Raw genomic sequence first — 5,859 nt, 5'->3', positions numbered from 1 at the left:
TGTTTCGCTATCTTCAGGTTTGTTTATATGCTCAGTACATACAATGTCCATATTTTTCAGTTTGCTTCCACTCTTTTTCAAGACACGTACTCAGGGAGCTGTAGGGAGACCTAAAAAGATAGAGAAGTCTTCTATCGATAAGTTTGATACATCAAAGATTTCTTTAACTGGATGTAAATATATTGACCTGGATCTTTTTTGACAGAAGTCTTGTTAGTGGAGCCATGACAAACGGGAGCTTGTGTTGCCTATGTAGTCATCCAAGACATTAAAAAATGCATTCTCTTCAATATGATGATGGATTATAACTGACACTTGAAATGAAAAATTAAAACCTAAAATATAACAAAGTTCCATGACTTATGTGAAACAGAGTTTTCCACCATTACAATAAACAACACAACTTAATCACTTTAACTATAATCTTAGCCTCCTCCTACAACTGTATCAGCATTTTCATTTCTGAAGGAATAAAAAATTCAACAGAATTCCCTCCAGCATTAAAACGTGTTGCGTTACCAACATGATGAATGTAAGATGGTACATCTTCTAGGAAATCCACCTTTAAGTTCCATCAAAAAATAATAACTTTAGTGCCACTAGTTATAATGCACAACAACAATCGTTTTGACAAAATTATGACTAGATTATCAAGCAATCCTTTCATTTCAACATAGTTCAATTATTGAATCTAATTTTCTTTAAATTGCAATTCACCGGAACCACCCAGTCAATTATTGAATCTAATTTTCTTTAAATTGCAATTCACCGGAACCACCCAATCAATAGATCGAAAATACAAGCCCCTTGAAGCTACATTAGTTTCAAAGAGAAGGGAATGTTTTTCCTCTATATGCTTGAAAGGTGCCAACATCCTTCGGGTATGTTTCATGCAACCATGATAATATCTCACAGGTATATCACGATGTAACTTCTTATATTATTCGTAAAAATACTTGACCTACATCGAGTGCCAAGGAATCTTAAATTTTTGGATGAGTTTTAATATTAAAGAAATCATGTCATTGTATCATTTTATAGATGGTCACATTACACCCTCTAACACTATTTTAAAGAAGACAACACACAAAAGGGAAAAAAATGACAAAAGGTATTGCTATCGTGTACAGAAGAATTAGCCCACTCTAACTTGCTTACGATTTGAAAAAAATATAAGTATCTTTGCATTGAGATGAGTTTTTATAAAACTCCATAGCATATTAATGTTTTTTTCAAGAAGGGCAATAATAGCAAACTTGTTGCAACCATGTTGGAGTTGTTACAATAGACTCGACATGCACAACTAGATACTCAAGGTTTTCTAAACTAGGGCTTGGTAGGTTTTGTAATGATCATGTTTGAGTTGCAGAGAAAAGTAATGTTTGATGTTTACCTTGAAGTTCTGATACAATTTTATTTAATGATTTTGAGAATACCATATCTAGGATGCAGACTACCTCATTAAGCACCAAAACCTATTATTAACCACAATCAATCAAATATCTACAAAATCAATATGTAGTTTAAAAATTAAGAGAAATTTGCAGCATTCAAAGAGACAAACACATGGACACTTTCAACAAGTCCATTATGACTATATGGATGTCATACAACTTAAGTCACCTAGTTTATGTTCACGTTAGAGTTTAGCAACTTTGTAGTTCGAGAGTTATAATTTTGGGAATGAAGTTCGACATTAAATTTGACATTCTAGATATTTGAGAATATATATATATATATATATATATATATATATACCCAGGTGGATATTGGTGGCCACCTTCCTATTCCACTTAGACCCCCAACACTGTTTCCTTTCAGTTTCCTTAATTCTAGCACAATTTTCTATTTTTGGTAGTTTTTTTGGGCCCTTAACTTCGAGAGCCATTTTAAGGCCCGAAATGATGTTTTTCAGAAAACGCACCAAGCCCAAAACTATTTAACTATGGCATGGGATTTAGGAGAAAATATTTCATCCTCAAATATGTCTTTCTAACGAGGTACTGTGTGATTCAAACAAAGATCATATGCCCAAATTAAGACCTTGGGAAGCTGGCCTTCCAACTAATGTCAATGGGGCCCACAAAATTTTGTTGCTTCATCTCCTAGGTTAGGTTTTTGGATGTTTAGGGTTTCCTTTGCTTCTTAATAATAAAAATTCCTTCGAGCCTCATTGTAACATAGTTCAGAAGGTATGTAGTCATCACATCTCTTCTTAGAGATAAGCTACCATCATCCGAGTTAGTTCGTTTCCATCCTACATGTAAAAAAAATTCAGTACTGTTATTAATTAATTGAAGTTCAGTTTTCATTGTAGCTTTGTGTTTTTGTTTAAAGTTGTATTTCATTTCATTCCTGCATAAATCTAGATCAATGGTATCAGAGGGGTCTGCTCTTTCTCGGTTTTTTTGTGCATGTCCCTAATGAGGTCGAAGTATAAGGAGTTAGGACTTGAATTGGTTGAGCTCTTGCAAGATCGGTCTCACCAACCCCGATGACCTCCCATGGTGGAAGAAAAGAAACACGAGTGAGTAGGATATCCTATCAAATTGTTGCTCGGAGAAGCCATCGAGTGGGAAAGGAACGAGATGATGGATAATTTTTCCCAGATCCTTTGGCAGTTACTAGTGGTGCAACATCTTCCTCTAACAATCAATTTGGAGCTTCTTCCCCTTTTAAGGTACATGTTAACTTTGACATTCTCATATTCGAAGGTCAGATAGATGCAGATGTTGTAGATAGATGGTTAAGTCCACTGAAAGGATATTTTTCAGTCTATAATTTTTCCAATCGGGAAAATATTAATTTTGCACTCCTCAAAGTCATCCCCCATGTCAAGGACTAGTGGGAAACCTACTATGAGCATAGGGATGAGAAGTAACCCTCACAATTTTCAAGTCCACACACTTGGAATTCTTTCTGAGACGTCGTCAAGGAACAATATTACCCTATTGGGAGGTATGAATATAAGTACATAAAATAGACCACACTATGACAGGAAAGGGACCAAGATGTGTCAGAGTTCACAAATAGATTCATACCCTACACACGAAGCTGGGTATAAAGGAATCTGTGCGACATCCAGTACTCAAGTGTCGTGTCTATCTACATAGATACATCTAGGAAGCAATGGCATTCCTAGACATCTCCTCACTTGGCGTGATGTATCGATATGCTGTCAAGATCGAGCAGAAATTTAAACAATAGAATCAGGAATTGCAAGTTACGAATTTGAAGCAGGGAAAAAGCACCTCCAAGTCGGAGAACAAAGGAACAAACTAAGAAGGAATGACTGAAAACAACCCATTAAAGCCCAATCAAAGAACAACAACAGGAAGATGAAGAAAACACATGAAGGTGTTGTGAGTTCCATAAGAGACCCAGTCACAATAAAAATGAGTGTCGAACAAAGCATTCAATTGTGGCCAAGTTAAAATCCTCTAAATCAGATGCATGTTCCAACTTAGAGTCGGAACCTAACAAGGGGAAATTGATCATTGATGCAGAACTTAATGCCACCCTTGCCACCACCAAGGTCAAGAAGATTAATCCTGAAGATCCAAAGGAGGGTGAAGGGTTCGCCGTTTTAGTTCATTGTCGACAACGGAAGTCAAAATAATCTCATCTCAACTGAAGTCGTGAAGCAGTTGGGTTTGATGACAAGACCGACCCTGTATCCATATACCATCGGATGGCTCCACCAAGGGAGATATCCCCTCATAAGCCAACAAGTCCTCCTACCCTTCAACATCAAGCCCTTTATGTATGAGGTACTATGTGATGTTTCTCCCCTAGAAGTTTGTGATGTATTATTAGGCCAACCACACTTGTTGAAGTTTCATGCTATGTATGAGTCCAAGCCTCAGATAACTATTATTACTTTGGGTAGTAAGGTATACAAGATACTAGAGGTAGCCCCACCTACCATCATTTATTTAATATCTGCTAAGCAATGTAGTAAGATCATCTCCAAAATCAGGAAGTTTTTTTTCTTTTCGATTCACTCTCAAAGTAAGGGGAAGATCGTAGCCACATCCAAGGCCCTCGAGAAGGGTTCCTACATGTAGCAGAAGTAGGTGGATAAGTTCATGGAAGAACATAAGGACATCTTCTCCTCACCCAAAAGGGTACCTTTGCCCTTTTAGGGCAATCATTCGATCGATCTAACTGTTGGATCACCTCTACCCAATGGGCCCAATATATTGCCACTCTCTTCTAGAAAATGAAAAAATCAAGCATAAGATCTAGGAGTTGCTACAAAAAGGGAATATCTGACCAAGTTCCTCACCTTATGGAAGCCCAATTGTACTCGTATAGAAGAAGGATACGTCCTAGAGACTCTGCATTGATTATTAGGCACTGAATGAAATCACTATCAGGAACAGGTATCCAATCCCATGGATTAATGACCTTCTTGACTAGCTCAAGGGGGCCAAGTACTTCAATAAGATTGATTTGAAGTTTGGCTATCACTAGGTTCCAAAAGAACCCATAGATGTATGGAAGGCCACCTTCAAATACAAGGAGGACTTTTTCAAGTGGTTGGTCATTCCCTTCAGATTGAAAAAATCCCTTGCAACTTTTATGAGGTTGATGGATGACATCTTGCAGCGCTTCACCAAATATTTTGTGGTTGTATATATGGAAAACATCCTCACCTTCAACAAGAGTTAGGAAGAACTCTTGTAACATTTTTATCAGGTCCTTCAAACTCTGTGACAACATAAACTATCTACCAATTTAAAGCAATGCACCTTTGACATGATCCAAGTATAATATCCAGGTTACATAATTGATGAGGAAGGCATGGACAACTATATCTGCTTACTCATAGCAAACCTTCAGAATCCATTTTGATTGACTATATGTCTATACTTCCTTCTACCAACGATGGCAATGACTGTGTATTTTTGGTCATTGATAGATTTCTTAAGATGGCTATATTGGTTTCCTACATGAAGAGTATCACAACATAATTCACTGCCCAAACTCTTCTTTGGACGAGTGTTGGCATATTTCAAGATCCCAAAGGCCACTATATTAGATTGGGATAACAAGTTCCTAAGTGCATTCTGGTCGAACCTTGGTTTCCTACATGAAGAGTATCACAACATAAGTCACTGCCCAAACTCTTCTTTGAACGAGTGTAGGTATATTTCAATATCCCAAAGACCATTATATTATATTGAGATAACAAGTTCCTTAGTGCATTCTGGTTGAACATCTAGTCATTTTTGGACACCAAGCTCACCAAGTCAATTGCATTCCACCCCCAGACTGATGGTCAGAAAAAGGTCGTCAACATGATGATATTGCACATACTACGCATATACAACTCTAAGCATTTGTGAACATGGGATGGGAGTCTTCCCTATGTGAAACACCATTATAATATAAATATCCATAACTCGACTAGCCACAACCTTTTTCAAGTCGGCCTAGGATTTCAACCATTATGTCCCATTGATGTTGCATTGCCTCTTGCCACTACATAGGAAGAATTTTCACATGTTTAGTCCAAAATTGATAAAGCCACATGTTTATTGAGCGAATGATCTGAATAGAAAATGAAATCAACCCATGGTATTCATCCACCCAAGGAATTTACCCATGGTATTGTAAGTGGCATCCACCTATGGTATTTATCCACCCATGGTATTGTAAGTGACATCCACCCATGGTATTTTCCCATGGTATTGTGACATCCACCCATGGAATTGACCTGTGGTATTGTAACTGAAAAATACTATAAGTAACAAGTCACATTTTGTAAAAGGACAGTTTTTTCGCCACAATGTAGCTTTTATAGTTATTCTCCGTTTTAATAAAAAATTTCTTTGTGCTTTTGTTTATTGGGCA

The 5,859-nt window shown here is 37.0% G+C and overlaps 1 pseudogene; it reads right to left on the bottom strand.

The window, feature by feature from the left end:
- Window positions 1-385: 385 nt before the first annotated feature.
- Window positions 386-5,387, bottom strand: LOC149228933 (DEAD-box ATP-dependent RNA helicase 32-like; annotated as a pseudogene).
- Between the last annotated feature and the right edge of the window lie 472 nt (window positions 5,388-5,859).

The sequence above is a fragment of the Pinus tabuliformis genome, chromosome J, assembly GCF_031772625.1.
Source record: "Pinus tabuliformis cultivar Carrire ecotype Pingquan chromosome J, CPIR1, whole genome shotgun sequence".
In the NCBI taxonomy this organism is placed as follows: Eukaryota; Viridiplantae; Streptophyta; class Pinopsida; order Pinales; family Pinaceae; genus Pinus; species Pinus tabuliformis.
This window is presented reverse-complemented; position numbering and strand designations above follow the sequence as displayed.